The 15,581-nt window shown below is 63.2% G+C and overlaps 1 protein-coding gene across 1 annotated transcript in view; it reads left to right on the forward strand.

Moving 5' to 3' along the window:
• LOC139239112 (spectrin beta chain, non-erythrocytic 1-like) overlaps positions 1 to 15,581 on the forward strand; it is a 563,409-nt gene that overhangs the window by 59,569 nt on the left and 488,259 nt on the right. The gene's annotated exons all lie outside the window — the stretch shown is intronic.

Genomic DNA, 15,581 nt, shown 5'->3' on the forward strand with positions numbered 1-15,581 from the left:
TCGCTCCTTCGCTGATTTAGAGACATGGCTCCGGGTCACGGAGTCTGTCAGTGGTGGCCCGGGGAGGAATTCTGGGAACAGCCGTCATCAAGAACCTCCAGAGGCTTTTGGATGGCCAACAAGGGCAACCTTCATCTCACATCCATCCGCAGTATGTCCTGCTCACTACCTCCATTCCCAATATACCCAGCCAATCCCAGCCACTCCCAGTATACCCAGCCAATCCCAGCCACTCCCAGTATACCCAGCCAGTCCCATCTATTCCCAGTGTACTCAGCCAGTCCCAGCCAATCCTAGCCAATCCCAGTATACTCAGCCATTCCCAGCTAATCCCAACCAATCCCAGCCATTCCCAGTATACCCAGCCAATCCCATCCATTCCCAGTATATCCTAGCCACGTTATGATGATGGTACATTCCTGCCCAACCATCTATTCCCGATTTATCCTGCACATCCCACTCCGACTGCCATGCTTCCCATCTCAATAACTTGCCATCTCAGGTTTATTTAACTAGCACCAGTTCATCTGTTATTTCCTAATGTGTGTGAAGGGTTAAACACTGTGTTATACACTGATCTCTCTCTCAGCTACACTCGTTCTCTCTCTTCCTCCCAGCTCTCCCTCAGTTACTTACTGCACTCCCTTACTCCCAGCTCTCCCTCAGTTACTTACTGCACTCCCTTACTCCCTGCTCTCCCAGAACTTCTCGCTGCCCTCTCTTCGTTACTTCCATCTCTGAGTACCTCTCTCTTCTCCCTCTCTCCCATCCCCTCGCCCCCTCTTGTTCCCTCTCTCGCTCACTCTCACTCACTCCTTCTCTCTCGCTCTCTTCACTCTCTTGCTCCCTCGCTCTCTCTTGCTCCCTCGCTCCCTCACTCTCTCTCACTCTCCCTCACTCTCACTCTCCCTCACTCTCGCTCTCCCTCTCTCTCGCTCTCCCTCACTCTGTCTCGCGCTCCCTCACTCTCTCTCGCTCTCCCTCACTCCCTCGCTCCCCCTCTCTCGCTCCCTCTCTCACACCCTCTCTGTCTCACTCTCACTCGCTCTCTCTCGCTCTCTCGCTGTCTCACTCTTATCCTCTCTCGCTCACTCTCGCTCTCTCTCGCTCTCACTCTCTCACTCTCTCTCACTTGCTCTCTCTCTCACTCTCTCTTTCTCCCTCTCGCTCTCTCCCTTCCTATCTCTCTGGCAGCCTTGGTATCTCTTCCTCTCTCCCTCTCTCTCGTTCACTCTCAGTTACTTAATGTTTTTTAAAAATTCGTTCCTGGGATGTGGGCGTCGCTGGCAAGGCCGGCATTTATTGCCCATCCCTAATTGCCCCTTGAGAAGGTGGTGGTGAGCCGCCTTCTTGAACCGCTGCAGTCCGTTGGTGAAGGTGCTCCCACAGTGCTGTGAGGGAGGGAGTTCAGTGAATTTGACCCAGTGACGATGAAGGAACGGCCGATATATTTCAAAGTCAGGATGATGTGTAACTTGGAACTCTATCAGTTTATCCCTTCTCGCTCTGTCTCTCTCGCTGTCTCTTTCACTCGCGCTGTCTCTCTCTCCCTCGCGCTCAGTCTTTCGCGCTCGGTCTCTCTCGCGCTCGGTCTCTCGCTCTCGGTCTCTCTCGCGCTCGGTCTCTCTCGCGCTCGGTATCTCTCGCGCTCGATCTCTCGTGCTCGGTCTCTCGCGCTCGGTCTCTCGCGCTCGATCTCTCTCACACTCGGTCTCTCTCGCGCTCAGTCTCTCTCGCGCTCGGTCTCACGCGCTCGGTCTCTCTCGCGCTCGGTCTCTCTCGCGCTCAGTCACTCGCGCTCGGTCTCTCTCGCGCTCGGTCTCTCTCGCGCTCGGTCTCTCGCGCTCGTTCTCTCTCGCGCTCTGTCTCTCGCGCTTGGTCTCTCTCGCGCTCTGTCTCTTTTGTGCTCTGTCTCTCGCGCTCGGTCTCTCTCGCGCTCAGTCTCTCTCGTGCTCTGTCTCTCGCGCTCGGTCTCTCTCGCGCTCTGTCTCTCACGCTCGGTCTCTCTCATGCTCTTGTCTCTCTCGTGCTCTGCCTCTCGCCCTCAGTCTCTCTCGCACTCAGTCTCTCATGCTCGGACTCTCTCGCGCTCTGTCTCTCGCCCTCAGTCTCTCTCGCGCTCAGTCTCTCGCGCTCGGTTTCTCTCGTGCTCTGTCTCTCGCCCTCAGTCTCTCTCGCGCTCAGTCTCTCTCGCGCTCAGTCTCTCTCGCGCTCGTTCTCTCTCGCGCTCAGTCTCTCTCGTGCTCTGTCTCTCACGCTCGGTCTTTCTCGCGCTCTGTCTCTCACGCTCGGTCTCTCTCGCGCTCTGTCTCTCTCGCGCTCAGTCTCTCTCGCGCTCGTTCTCTCTCGCGCTCAGTCTCTCTCGTGCTCTGTCTCTCACGCTCGGTCTTTCTCGCGCTCTGTCTCTCACGCTCGGTCTCTCTCGCGCTCTGTCTCTCTCGCGCTCAGTCTCTCACGCTCGGTCTCTCTCGCGCTCAGTCTCTCACGCTCGGTCTCTCTCGCGCTCAGTCTCTCGCGCTCAGTCTCTCACGCTCGGTCTCTCTCGCGCTCAGTCTCTCGCCCTCGGTCTCTCTCGCGCTCGGTCTCTCACGCTCGGTCTCTCTCGCGCTCAGTCTCTCGCCCTCGGTCTCTCTCGCGCTCGGTCTCTCGCCCTCGGTCTCTCTCGCGCTCAGTGTCTCGCCCTCGGTCTCTCTCGCGCTCGGTCTCTCACGCTCGGTCTCTCTCGCGCTCAGTCTCTCGCCCTCGGTCTCTCTCGCGCTCGGTCTCTCGCCCTCGGTCTCTCTCGCGCTCAGTGTCTCGCCCTCGGTCTCTCTCGCGCTCGGTCTCTCGCCCTCGGTCTCTCTCGCGCTCAGTCTCTCGCCCTCAGTCTCTCTCGCGCTCAGTCTCTCGCCCTCAGTCTCTCACGCTCGGTCTCTCTCGCGCTCAGTCTCTCGCCCTCGGTCTCTCTCGCGCTCAATCTCTCGCCCTCGGTCTCTCTCGCGCTCAGTCTCTCGCGCTCGGTTTCTCGCCCTCAGTCTCTCACGCTCGGTCTCTCTCGCGCTCAGTTTCTCGCCCTCAGTCTCTCTCGCGCTCACTCTCTCGCCCTCAGTCTCTCGCGCTCGGTCTCTATCGTGCTCTGTCTCTCTCACGCTCAGTCTCTCTCGCGCTCGGTCTCTCTCGCGCTCAGTCTCTCTCGCGCTCAGTCTCTCTCGCTCAGTCTCTCTCGCGCTCTGCCTCTCGAGCTCAGTCTCTCTCGCGCTCTGTCTCTCTCGCGCTCGGTCTCTCTCGTGCTCGGTCTCTCTCGCGCTCGGTCTCTCTCGCGCTCGGTCTCTCTCGCGCTCAGTCTCTCGCGCTCGGTCTCTCTCGCGCTCAGCCTCTCGCGCTCAGTCTCTCGCGCTCGGTCTATCTCGCGCTCAGTCTCTCGCGCTCAGTCTCTCTCGTGCTCGGTCTCTCTCGCGCTCAGTTTCTCGCGCTCGGTCTCTCTTACGCTCGGTCTCTTTCGCGCTCGGTCTCTCTCACGCTCGGTCTCTCTCGCGCTCTGCCTCTCGCGCTCAGTCTCTCTCACGCTCGGTCTCTCTGACGCTCGGTCTCTCTCGCGCTCTGTCTCTCTCGCGCTCTGCCTCTCGCGCTCAGTCTCTCTCACGCTCGGTCTCTCTCACGCTCGGTCTCTCTCGCGCTCGGTCTCTCTCACGCTCAGTCTCTCTCACGCTCGGTCTCTCTCGCGCTCGGTCTCTCTTGCGCTCGGTCTCTCTCACACGTGGTCTCTCTCATGCTCGGCCTCTCTCGCGCTCTGTCTCTCTCGCGCTCGGTCTCTCTCGCGCTCTCTCTCTCGCGCTCGGCCTTTCTCGCGCTCTGTCTCTCGCGCTCGGTCTCTCTCGCGCTCTGTCTCTCGCGCTCGGTCTCTCTCGCGCTCGGTCTCTCTCGCGCTCAGTCTCTCGCACTCAGTCTCTCTCGCGCTCGGTCTCTCTCGCGCTCTCTCTCTCGCGCTCGGCCTTTCTCGCGCTCTGTCTATCGCGCTCGGTCTCTCACGCTCTGTCTCTCGCGCTCGGTCTCTCTCGCGCTCGGTCTATCTTGCGCTCAGTCTCTCGCGCTCGGTCTCTCTCGTGCTCTGCCTCTCGCACTCGGTCTCTCTCGCGCTCGGTCTCTCTCGCGCTCAGTCTCGCGCGCTCGGTCTCTCGCGCTCGGTCTCTCTCGCGCTCGGTCTCTCTCGTGCTCGGTCTCTCTCGCGCTCGGTCTCTCTTGCGCTGAGTCTCTCGCGCTTGGTCTCTCTCGTGCTCTGCCTCTCGCGCTCTGTCTCTCTCGCGCTCGGTCTCTCTTGCGCTCAGTCTCTCGCGCTCGGTCTCTCTCGTGCTCTGCCTCTCGCGCTCGGTCTCTCTCGCGCTCACTCTCTCTCGCGCTCGGTCTCTATCGCGCTCGGTCTCTCTCGCGCTCAGTCTCGCGCTCACTCTCTCTCGCGCTCGGTCTCTCTCGCGCTCGATCACTCTCGCGCTCAGTTTCTCGCGCTCGGTCTCTCGCGCTCAGCGCTCGGTCTCTCGCGCTCGGTCTCTCTCGCGCTCAGTCTCTTGCGCTCGGTCTCTCTCGCGCTCAGTCTCTCTCACTCTCGGTCTCTCTCGCGCTCAGTCTTTTGCGCTCGGTTTATCTCGCGCTCAGTCTCTCTCACTCTCGGTCTCTCTCGCGCTCGGTCTCTCGCGCTCGGTCTCTCTCGCGCTCGGTCTCTCTCGCGCTCAATCTCTCGCGCTCGGTCTCTCTCACACTCGGTCTCTCTCGCGCTCAGTCACTCGCGCTCTGTCTCTCTCGCGCTCGGTCTCTCGCGCTCGGTCTCTCTCACACTCGGTCTATCTCGCGCTCAGTCACTCGCGCTCGGTCTCTCGCGCTCGGTCTCTCTCGCGCTCAGCCTCTCGCGCTCGGTCTCTCTCGCGCTCGGTCTCTCTCGCGCTCAGTCTCGCGCTCAGTCTCTCGCGCTCGGTCTATCTCGCGCTCAGTCTCTCGCGCTCAGTCTCTCGCGCTCGTCTCTCGCGCTCAGTCTCTCGCCCTCAGTCTCTCTCGCGCTCGGTCTCTCTCGCGGTCAGTCTCTCGCCCTCAGTCTCTCTCGCGCTCAGTCTCTCACGCTCAGTCTCTCGCGCTCGGTCTATCTCGCGCTCAGTCTCTCGCCCTCAGTCTCTCTCGCCCTCAGTCTCTCACGCTCAGTCTCTCTCGCCCTCAGTCTCTCGCGCTCGGTCTATCTCGCGCTCAGTCTCTCGCCCTCAGTCTCTCTCGCCCTCAGTCTCTCGCGCTCAGTCTCTCGCGCTCGTCTCTCGCCCTCAGTCTCTCACGCTCGGTCTATCTCGCGCTCAGTCTCTCGCCCTCAGTCTCTCGCCCTCAGTCTCTCGCGTTCGGTCTCTCTCGTGCTCTGTCTCTCTCGCGCTCAGTCTCTCTAGCGCTCGGTCTCTCTTGCACTCAGTCTCTTTCGCGTCGGTCTCTCTTGCGCTCAGTCTCTCTCGCGCTCAGTCTCTCTCGTGTTCTGTCTCTCTCACGCTCGGTCTCTCTCGCGCTCAGTCTCTCTCGCGCTCAGTCTCTCTTGCGCTCTGTCTCTCTCGCGCTCTACCTCTCGCGCTCAGTCTCTCGTGCTCGGTCTCTCGTGCTCGGTCTCTCGCGCTCGGTCTCTCGCTCTCGGTCTCTCGCGCTCGGTCTCTCGCGCTCGGTCTCTCGTGCTCGGTCTCTCGCGCTCGGTCTCTCGCGCTCGGTCTCTCGCGCTCGGTCTCTCGCGCTCGGTCTCTCGCTCTCGGTCTCTCGCGCTCGGTCTCTCGCGCTCGGTCTCTCGCTCTCGGTCTCTCGCGCTCGGTCTCTCGCGCTCGGTCTCTCGTGCTCAGTCTCTCGCTCTCGGTCTCTCGTGCTCGGTCTCTCGCGCTCGGTCCCTCGTGCTCGGTCTCTCGCTCTCGGTCTCTCGTGCTCGGTCTCTCGCGCTCGGTCTCTCGCTCTCGGTCTCTTGCGCTCGGTCTCTCTCGCTCTCGGTCTCTCTCGCGCTCGGTCTCTCTCGCTCTCGGTCTCTCTTGCGCTCGGTCTCTCTCGCGCTCGGTCTCTTGCGCTCGGTCTCACGCGCTCGGTCTCTCTCGCGCTCGGTCTCTCTCGCGCTCAGTCACTCGCGCTCGGTCTCTCTCGCGCTCGGTCTCTCTCGCGCTCAGTCTCTCGCGCTCGGTCTCTCGCGCTCGTTCTCTCTCGCGCTCTGTCTCTCGCGCTCGGTCTCTCTCGCGCTCGGTCTCTCTCGCGCTCTGTCTCTTTTGTGCTCTGTCTCTCGCGCTCGGTCTCTCTCGCGCTCAGTCTCTCTCGTGCTCTGTCTCTCGCGCTCGGTCTCTCTCGCGCTCAGTCTCTCTCGCGCTCGGTCTCTCGCGCTCGGTCTCTCTCGCGCTCGGTCTCTCTCGCGCTCTGTCTCTTTTGTGCTCTGTCTCTCGCGCTCGGTCTCTCTCGCGCTCAGTCTCTCGCGCTCGGTCTCTCTCGCGCTCGGTCTCTCTCGCGCTCGGTCTCTCTCGCGCTCTGTCTCTCACGCTCGGTCTCTCTCATGCTCTTGTCTCTCTCGTGCTCTGCCTCTCGCCCTCAGTCTCTCTCGCGCTCGGTCTCTCTCGCGCTCTGTCTCTCACGCTTGGTTTCTCTCATGCTCTTGTCTCTCTCGTGCTCTGCCTCTCGCCCTCAGTCTCTCTCGCGCTCGGTATCTCGCCCTCAGTCTCTCTTGCACTCAGTCTCTCGTGCTCGGTCTCTCTCGCGCTCTGTCTCTCGCCCTCAGTCTCTCTCGCGCTCAGTCTCTCGTGCTCGGTCTCTCTCGCGCTCTGTCTCTCTCGCGCTCTGCCTCTCGCGCTCAGTCTCTCGTGCTCGGTCTCTCGTGCTCGGTCTCTCGCGCTCGGTCTCTCGCTCTCGGTCTCTCGCGCTCGGTCTCTCGCGCTCGGTCTCTCGTGCTCGGTCTCTCGCGCTCGGTCTCTCGCTCTCGGTCTCTCGCGCTCGGTCTCTCGCGCTCGGTCTCTCGTGCTCGGTCTCTCTCGTGCTCGGTCTCTCGCGCTCGGTCTCTCGCTCTCGGTCTCTCGCGCTCGGTCTCTCGCGCTCGGTCTCTCGCGCTCGGTCTCTCGTGCTCGGTCTCTCGTGCTCGGTCTCTCGCGCTCGGTCTCTCGCTCTCGGTCTCTTGCGCTCGGTCTCTCTCGCTCTCGGTCTCTCTCGCGCTCGGTCTCTCTCGCTCTCGGTCTCTCGCGCTCGGTCTCTCGTGCTCGGTCTCTCGTGCTCGGTCTCTCGTGCTCGGTCTCTCGCGCTCGGTCTCTCGTGCTCGGTCTCTCGCTCTCGGTCTCTCGTGCTCGGTCTCTCGTGCTCGGTCTCTCGCGCTCGGTCTCTCGCTCTCGGTCTCTTGCGCTCGGTCTCTCTCGCGCTCGGTCTCTCTCGCTCTCGGTCTCTTGCGCTCGGTCTCTCTCGCTCTCGGTCTCTCTCGCTCTCGGTCTCTCTCGCGCTCGGTCTCTCTCGCTCTCGGTCTCTCTTGCGCTCGGTCTCTCTCGCGCTCGGTCTCGTGCGCTCGGTCTCACGCGCTCGGTCTCTCTCGCGCTCGGTCTCTCTCGCGCTCAGTCACTCGCGCTCGGTCTCTCTCGCGCTCGGTCTCTCTCGCGCTCTGTCTCTCGCGCTCGGTCTCTCTCGCGCTCGGTCTCTCGCGCTCGTTCTCTCTCGCGCTCTGTCTCTCGCGCTCGGTCTCTCTCGCGCTCAGTCTCTCGCGCTCGGTCTCTCTCGCGCTCGGTCTCTCTCGCGCTCTGTCTCTTTTGTGCTCTGTCTCTCGCGCTCGGTCTCTCGCGCTCAGTCTCTCTCGTGCTCTGTCTCTCGCGCTCGGTCTCTCTCGCGCTCAGTCTCTCTCGCGCTCAGTCTCTCGCGCTCGGTCTCTCTCGCGCTCGGTCTCTCTCGCGCTCTGTCTCTTTTGTGCTCTGTCTCTCGCGCTCGGTCTCTCTCGCGCTCAGTCTCTCGCGCTCGGTCTCTCTCGCGCTCGGTCTCTCTCGCGCTCGGTCTCTCTCGCGCTCGGTCTCTCTCGCGCTCTGTCTCTCACGCTCGGTCTCTCTCATGCTCTTGTCTCTCTCGTGCTCTGCCTCTCGCCCTCAGTCTCTCTCGCGCTCGGTCTCTCGCCCTCAGTCTCTCTTGCACTCAGTCTCTCGTGCTCGGTCTCTCTCGCGCTCTGTCTCTCGCCCTCAGTCTCTCTCGCGCTCTGTCTCTCGCCCTCAGTCTCTCTCGCGCTCAGTCTCTCGCGCTCGGTTTCTCTCGTGCTCTGTCTCTCGCCCTCAGTCTCTCTCGCGCTCAGTCTCTCGCGCTCAGTCTCTCTCGCGCTCAGTCTCTCGCGCTCAGTCTCTCTCGCGCTCTGTCTCTCTCGCGCTCGGTCTCTCTCGTGCTCTGTCTCTCGCGCTCGGTCTCTCTCGCGCTCAGTCTCTCACGCTCGGTCTCTCTCGCGCTCTGTCTCTCTCGCGCTCAGTCTCTCACGCTCGGTCTCTCTCGCGCTCGGTCTCTCACGCTCGGTCTCTCTCGCGCTCAGTCTCTCGCCCTCGGTCTCTCTCGCGCTCGGTCTCTCGCCCTCGGTCTCTCTCGGCGCTCAGTCTCTCGCCCTCAGTCTCTCTCGCGCTCGGTCTCTCGCGCTCAGTTTCTCGCCTTCAGTCTCTCACGCTCGGTCTCTCTCGCGCTCAGTTTCTCGCCCTCAGTCTCTCTCGCGCTCACTCTCTCGCGCTCAGTCTCTCGCCCTCAGTCTCTTGCGCTCGGTCTCTATCGTGCTCTGTCTCTCTCACGCTCAGTCTCTCTCGCGCTCGGTCTCTCTCGCGCTCAGTCTCTCTCGCGCTCAGTTTCTCGCCCTCAGTCTCTCTCGCGCTCACTCTCTCGCGCTCAGTCTCTCGCCCTCAGTCTCTCGCGCTCGGTCTCTATCGTGCTCTGTCTCTCTCACGCTCGGTCTCTCTCGCGCTCGGTCTCTCTCGCGCTCAGTCTCTCTCGCTCTGTCTCTCTCGCGCTCTGCCTCTCGAGCTCAGTCTCTCTCGCGCTCTGTCTCTCGCGCTCGGTCTCTCTCGCGCTCGGTCTCTCTCGCGCTCAGTCTCTCGCGCTCGGTCTCTCTCGCGCTCAGCCTCTCGCGCTCAGTCTCTCGCGCTCAGTCTCTCACGCTCGGTCTATCTCGCGCTCAGTCTCTCGTGCTCAGTCTCTCTCGTGCTCGGTCTATCTCGCGCTCAGTCTCTCGCGCTCAGTCTCTCGCCCTCAGTCTCTCGCGCCCGGTCTATCTCGCGCTCAGTCTCTCGCGCTCAGTCTCTCGCCCTCAGTCTCTCGCGCTCGGTCTATCTCGCACTCAGTCTCTCGCGCTCAGTCTCTCTCGTGCTCGGTCTCTCTCGCGCTCAGTTTCTCGCGCTCGGTCTCTCTTACGCTCGGTCTCTCTCGCGCTCGGTCTCTCTCACGCTCGGTCTCTCTCGCGCTCTGCCTCTCGCGCTCAGTCTCTCTCACGCTCGATCTCTCTGACGCTCGGCCTCTCTCGCGCTCTGTCTCTCTCGCGCTCTGCCTCTCGCGCTCAGTCTCTCTCACTCTCGGTCTCTCTCGCGCTCGGTCTCTCGTGCTCGGTCTCTCTCGCGTTCAGTCTCTCTCGCGCTCAGTCTCTCGCGCTCGGTCTCTCTTGCGCTCAGTCTCTCGCGCTCGGTCTCTCTCGTGCTCTGCCTCTCGCGCTCGGTCTCTCTCGCGCTCGGTCTCTCTCGCGCTCACTCTCTCTCGCGCTCGGTCTCTCTCGCGCTCGGTCACTCTTGCGCTCAGTTTCTCGAGCTCGGTCTCTCGCGCTCAGCGCTCGGTCTCTCGCGCTCGGTCTCTCTCGCGCTCAGTCTCTTGCGCTCGGTCTCTCTCGCGCTCAGTCTCTCTCACTCTCGGTCTCTCTCGCGTTCGGTCTCTCGTGCTCGGTCTCTCTCACTCTCGGTCTCTCTCGCGTTCGGTCTCTCGTGCTCGGTCTCTCTCGTGCTCGGTCTCTCTCGTGCTCGGTCTCTCTCGTGCTCGGTCTCTCTCGTGCTCGGTCTCTCTCGCGTTCGGTCTCTCGCGCTCGGTCTCTCTCGCGCTCAGTCTCTCTCACTCTCGGTCTCTCTCGCGCTCAGTCTCTTGCGCTCGGTCTCTCTCGCGCTCAGTCTCTCTCACTCTCGGTCTCTCTCGCGCTCAGTCTCGCGCTCGGTCTCTCTCGTGCTCGGTCTCTCTCGCGCTCGGTCTCTCTCGCGCTCAGTCTCTCGCGCTCAGTCTCTCGCCCTCAGTCACTCTCGCCCTCAGTCTCTCTCGCCCTCTGTCTCTCTCGCGCTCAGTCTCTCACGCTCGGTGTCTCTCGCCCTCAGTCTCTCTCGCCCTCAGTCTCTCGTGCTCAGTCTCTCGCGCTCTGTCTCTCTCACGCTCGGTCTCTCTCGCGGTCAGTCTCTCGCCCTCAGTCTCTCTCGCGCTCAGTCTCTCGCGCTCAGTCTCTCGCCCTCAGTCTCTCACGCCCTCAGTCTCTCACGCTCGGTCTCTCTCACGCTCAATCTCTCGCCCTCTGTCTCTCTCGCGCTCAGTCTCTCGCGCTCAGTCTCTCGCCCTCAGTCTCTCGCGTTCGGTCTCTCTCGTGCTCTGTCTCTCTCGCGCTCAGTCTCTCTAGCGCTCGGTCTCTCTTGCGCTCAGTCTCTTTCGCGTCGGTCTCTCTTGCGCTTAGTCTCTCTCGCGCTCAGTCTCTCTCGTGCTCTGTCTCTCTCACGCTCGGTCTCTCTCGCGCTCAGTCTCTCTCGCGCTCAGTCTCTCGTGCTCTGTCTCTCTCGCGCTCTACCTCTCGCGCTCAGTCTCTCTCGCGCTCTGTCTCTCGCGCTCGGTCTCTCGCGCTAGGTCTCTCGCGCTCGGTCTCTCGCGCTCGGTCTCTCTCGCGCTCGGTCTCTCTCGCGCTCAGTCTCTCGCGCTCAGTCTCTCGCGCTCGGTCTATCTCGCGCTCAGTCTCTCGCGCTCAGTCTCTCTCGCGCTCGGTCTCTCGCGCTCAGTCTCTCGCGTTCGGTCTCTCTCACGCTCGGTCTCTCTCGCGCTCGGTCTCTCTAGCGCTCGGTCTCTCGCGCTTGGTCTCTCTCCCGCTCTGCCTCTCGCGCTCGGTCTCTCTCACGCTCGGTCTCTCTCGCGCTCGGTCTCTCTCGCGCTCTGCCTCTCGCGCTCAGTCTCTCTCACGCTCGGTCCCTCTCACGCTCGGCCTCTCTCGCGCTCTGTCTCTCTCGCGCTCTCTCTCTCGCGCTCGGCCTCTCTTGCGCTCTGTCTCTCGCGCTCTGTCTCTCTCGCGCTCGGTCTCTCTCGCGCTCTCTCTCTCGCGCTCGGCCTCTCTTGCGCTCTGTCTCTCGCGCTCAGTCTCTCGCGCTCTCTCTCTCGCGCTCTCTCTCTCGCGCTCTGTCTCTCGCGCTCTGTCTCTCTCGTGCTCGGTCTCTCTCGCGCTCTCTCTCGCGTTCGGCCTTTCTCGCGCTCTGTCTCTCGCGCTCGGTCTCTCTCGCGCTCTCTCTCTTGCGCTCGGCCTTTCTCGCGCTCTGTCTCTCGCGCTCTGTCTCTCTCGCGCTCGGTCTCTCTCGCGCTCTCTCTCTCGCGCTCGGTCTCTCTCGCGCTCTCTCTCTCGCGCTCGGTCTCTCTCACGCTCAGTCTCTCGCGCTCTGTCTCTTGCGCAAGGTCTCTTTCACGCTCTGTCTCTCGCGCTAGGTCTCTTTCACGCTCAGTCTCTCGCGCTCGGTCTCTCTCGCGCTCAGTCTCTCGCGCTCGGTCTCTCTCGCGCTCTGCCTCTCGCACTCGGTCTCTCTCGCGCTCGGTCTCTCTCGCGCTCTGCCTCTCGCGCTCGGTCTCTCTCGCGCTCGGTCTATCTTGCGCTCAGTCTCTCGCGCTCGGTCTCTCTCGTGCTCTGCCTCTCGCACTCGGTCTCTCTCGCACTCGGTCTCTCTCGCGCTCGGTCTCTCTCGCGCTCTCTCTCTCGCGCTCGGTCTCTCTCGCGCTCAGTCTCTCGCGCTCGGTCTCTCTCGCGCTCTGCCTCTCGCACTCGGTCTCTCTCGCACTCGGTCTCTCTCGCACTCGGTCTCTCTCGCGCTCAGTGTCTCGCGCTCGGTCTCTCTCGCGCTCTGCCTCTCGCACTCGGTCTCTCTCGCACTCGGTCTCTCTCGCACTCGGTCTCTCTCGCGCTCTGCCTCTCGCACTCGGTCTCTCTCGCACTCGGTCTCTCTCGCGCTCAGTGTCTCGCGCTCGGTCTCTCTCGCGCTCTGCCTCTCGCACTCGGTCTCTCTCGCACTCGGTCTCTCTCGCACTCGGTCTCTCTCGCGCTCAGTGTCTCGCGCTCGGTCTCTCTCGCGCTCTGCCTCTCGCACTCGGTCTCTCTCGCACTCGGTCTCTCTCGCGCTCGGTCTCTCGCGCTCGGTCTCTCTCGTGCTCGGTCTCTCTCGCACTCGGTCTCTCTCGCGCTCAGTGTCTCGCGCTCGGTCTCTCTCGCGCTCTGCCTCTCGCACTCGGTCTCTCTCGCACTCGGTCTCTCTCGCGCTCAGTGTCTCGCGCTCGGTCTCTCTCGCGCTCTGCCTCTCGCACTCGGTCTCTCTCGCACTCGGTCTCTCTCGCACTCGGTCTCTCTCGCGCTCTGCCTCTCGCACTCGGTCTCTCTCGCACTCGGTCTCTCTCGCACTCGGTCTCTCTCGTGCTCGGTCTCTCTCGCACTCGGTCTCTCTCGCACTCGGTCTCTCTCGCACTCGGTCTCTCTCGCGCTCGGTCTCTCTCGCACTCGGTCTCTCTCGCGCTCGGTCTCTCTCGCACTCGGTCTCTCTCGCGCTCGGTCTCTCTCGCACTCGGTCTCTCTCGCGCTCCGTCTCTCGTGCTCGGTCTCTCTCGCACTCGGTCTCTCTCGCGCTCGGTCTCTCTCGCGCTCGGTCTCTCTCGCGCTCGGTCTCTCTCGCGCTCGGTCTCTCTCGCGCTCGGTCTCTCTCGCGCTCGGTCTCTCTCGCGCTCGGTCTCTCTCGCGCTCGGTCTCTCTCGCGCTCAGTCTCTCGCGCTCAGTCTCTCTCGCGCTCAGTCTCTCACGCTCGGTCTCTCTCGCGCTCTGCCTCTCGCACTCGGTCTCTCTCGCGCTCGGTCTCTCGCGCTCAGTCTCTCGCGCTCAGTCTCTCGCGCTCGGTCTCTCTCGCGCTCGGTCTATCTTGCGCTCAGTCTCTCGCGCTCGGTCTCTCGCGCTCAGTCTCTCGCGCTCAGTCTCTCGCACTCGGTCTCTCTCGCGCTCGGTCTCTCGCGCTCAGTCTCTCGCGCTCAGTCTCTCGCGCTCAGTCTCTCGCGCTCGGTCTCTCTCGCGCTCGGTCTATCTTGCGCTCTGCCTCTCGCACTCGGTCTCTCTCGCGCTCGGTCTCTCTCGCGCTCTGTCTCTCGCGCTCGGTCTCTCTTGCGCTCGGTCTCTCTCACGCTCGGTCTCTCTCGCGCTCTGTCTCTCGCGCTCGGTCTCTCTTGCGCTCGGTCTCTCTCGCGCTCGGTCTCTCTCGCGCTCTGTCTCTCGCGCTCTGTCTCTCGCGCTCGGTCTCTCTCGCACTCTGTCTCTCTTGCGCTCAGTCTCTCTCGCGCTCTCTCTCTCGCGCTCGGCCTTTCTCGCGCTCTGTCTCTCGCGCTCGGTCTCTCTCGCGCTCAGTCTCTCGCGCTCGGTCTCTCGCGCTCGGTCTCTCTTGCGCTCAGTCTCTCGCGCTCGGTCTCTCTCGTGCTCTGCCTCTTGCGCTCGGTCTCTCTCGTGCTCACTCTCTCTCGCGCTCGGTCTCTATCGCGCTCGGTCTCTCTCGCGCTCAGTCTCGCGCTCACTCTCTCTCGCGCTCGGTCTCTCTCGTGCTCACTCTCTCTCGCGCTCGGTCTCTATCGCGCTCGGTCTCTCTCGCGCTCAGTCTCGCGCTCACTCTCTCTCGCGCTCGGTCTCTCTCGCGCTTGGTCACTCTCGCGCTCAGTTTCTCACGCTCGGTCTCTCGCGCTCAGCGCTCGGTCTCTCGCGCTCGGTCTCTCTCGCGCTCAGACTCTTGCGCTTGGTCTCTCTCGCGCTCAGTCTCTCTCACGCTCGGCCTTTCTCGCGCTCTGTCTCTCGCGCTCAGTCTCTCGCACTCGGTCTCTCTCGCGCTCTCTCTCTCGCGCTCGGCCTTTCTCGCACTCTCTCTCGCGGTTGGTCTCTCTCACGCTCAGTCTCTCGCGCTCGGTCTCTCGCGCTCTGTCTCTCGCGCTCGGTCTCTCTTGCGCTCGGTCTCTCTCGTGCTCGGTCTATCTTGCGCTCAGTGTCTCGCGCTCGGTCTCTCTCGTGCTCTGCCTCTCGCACTCGGTCTCTCTCGCGCTCGGTCTCTCTCGCGCTCGGTCTCTCGCGCTCGGTCTCTCTCGTGCTCGGTCTCTCTCGCGCTCGGTCTCTCTTGCGATCAGTCTCTCGTGCTTGGTCTCTCTCGTGCTCTGCCTCTCGCGCTCTGTCTCTCTCGTGCTCGGTCTTTCTCGCGCTCAGTCTCTCTCGCGCTCGGTCTCTCTCGCGCTCGGTCTCTCGCGCGCTCTGTCTCTCTCGCGCTCGGTCTCTCTCGCGCTCGGTCTCTCTCGCGCTCTGTCTCTCTCGCGCTCGGTCTCTCTCGTGCTCGGTCTCTCTCGCGCTTGGTCTCTCTCGCGCTCTGTCTCTCTCGCGCTCGGTCTCTCGCCCTCGGTCTCTCGCGCTCGGCCTTTCTCGCGCTCAGTCTCCCGCGCTCGGTCTCTCTCGCGCTCGGTCTCTCTCGCGCTCAGTCTCTCGCACTCAGTCTCTCTCGCGCTCGGTCTCTCTCGCGCTCTCTCTCTCCCGCTCGGCCTTTCTCGCGCTCAGTCTCTCGCGCTCGGTCTCTCTCGCACTCAGTCTCTCTCGCGCTCTGCCTCTCGCGCTCAGTCTCTCACGCTCGGTCTCTCTCGCGCTCAGCCTCTCGCGCTCAGTCTCTCGCGCTCAGTCTCTCGCGCTCAGTCTCTCTCGCGCTGGGTCTCTCTCGCGCTCAGTTTCTCGCGCTCGGTCTCTCTCGCGCTCAGTTTCTCGCGCTCGGTCTCTCTCGCGCTCTCTCGCGCTCGGCCTTTCTCGCGCTCGGTCTCTCTCGCGCTCTCTCTCGCGCTCGGCCTTTCTCGCGCTCTGTCTCTCGCGCTCTGTCTCTCTCGCGCTCGGTCTCTCTCGCGCTCTCTCTCTCGCGCTCGGCCTTTCTCGCGCTCGACTCTCTCGCGCTCTCTCTCTCGCGCTCGGCCTTTCTCGCGCTCTGTCTCTCGCGCTCGGTCTCTCTCGCGCTCAGTCTCTCGCGCTCGGTCTCTCTCGTGCTCAGTCTCTCGCGCTCGGTCTCTCTCGCGCCGATCTCTCTCGCGCTCAGTCTCTCTCGTGCTCTGTCTCTCGCGCTCGGTCTCTCTAGCGCTCAGTCTCTCACGCTCGGTCTCTCTCGCGCTCTGTCTCTCTCGCGCTCAGTCTCTCACGCTCGGTCTCTCTCGCGCTCAGTCTCTCACGCTCGGTCTCTCTCGCGCTCAGTCTCTCCCGCTCAGTCTCGTCCTCAGTCTCTCTCGCGCTCAGTCTCTCACGCTCGGTCTCTCACGCTCGGTCTCTCTCGCGCTCAGTCTCTCACGCTCGGTCTCTCTCGCGCTCAGTCTCTCCCGCTCAGTCTCGT

Source organism: Pristiophorus japonicus, chromosome 26, assembly GCF_044704955.1.
Source record: "Pristiophorus japonicus isolate sPriJap1 chromosome 26, sPriJap1.hap1, whole genome shotgun sequence".
NCBI classification, from domain to species: Eukaryota; Metazoa; Chordata; class Chondrichthyes; family Pristiophoridae; genus Pristiophorus; species Pristiophorus japonicus.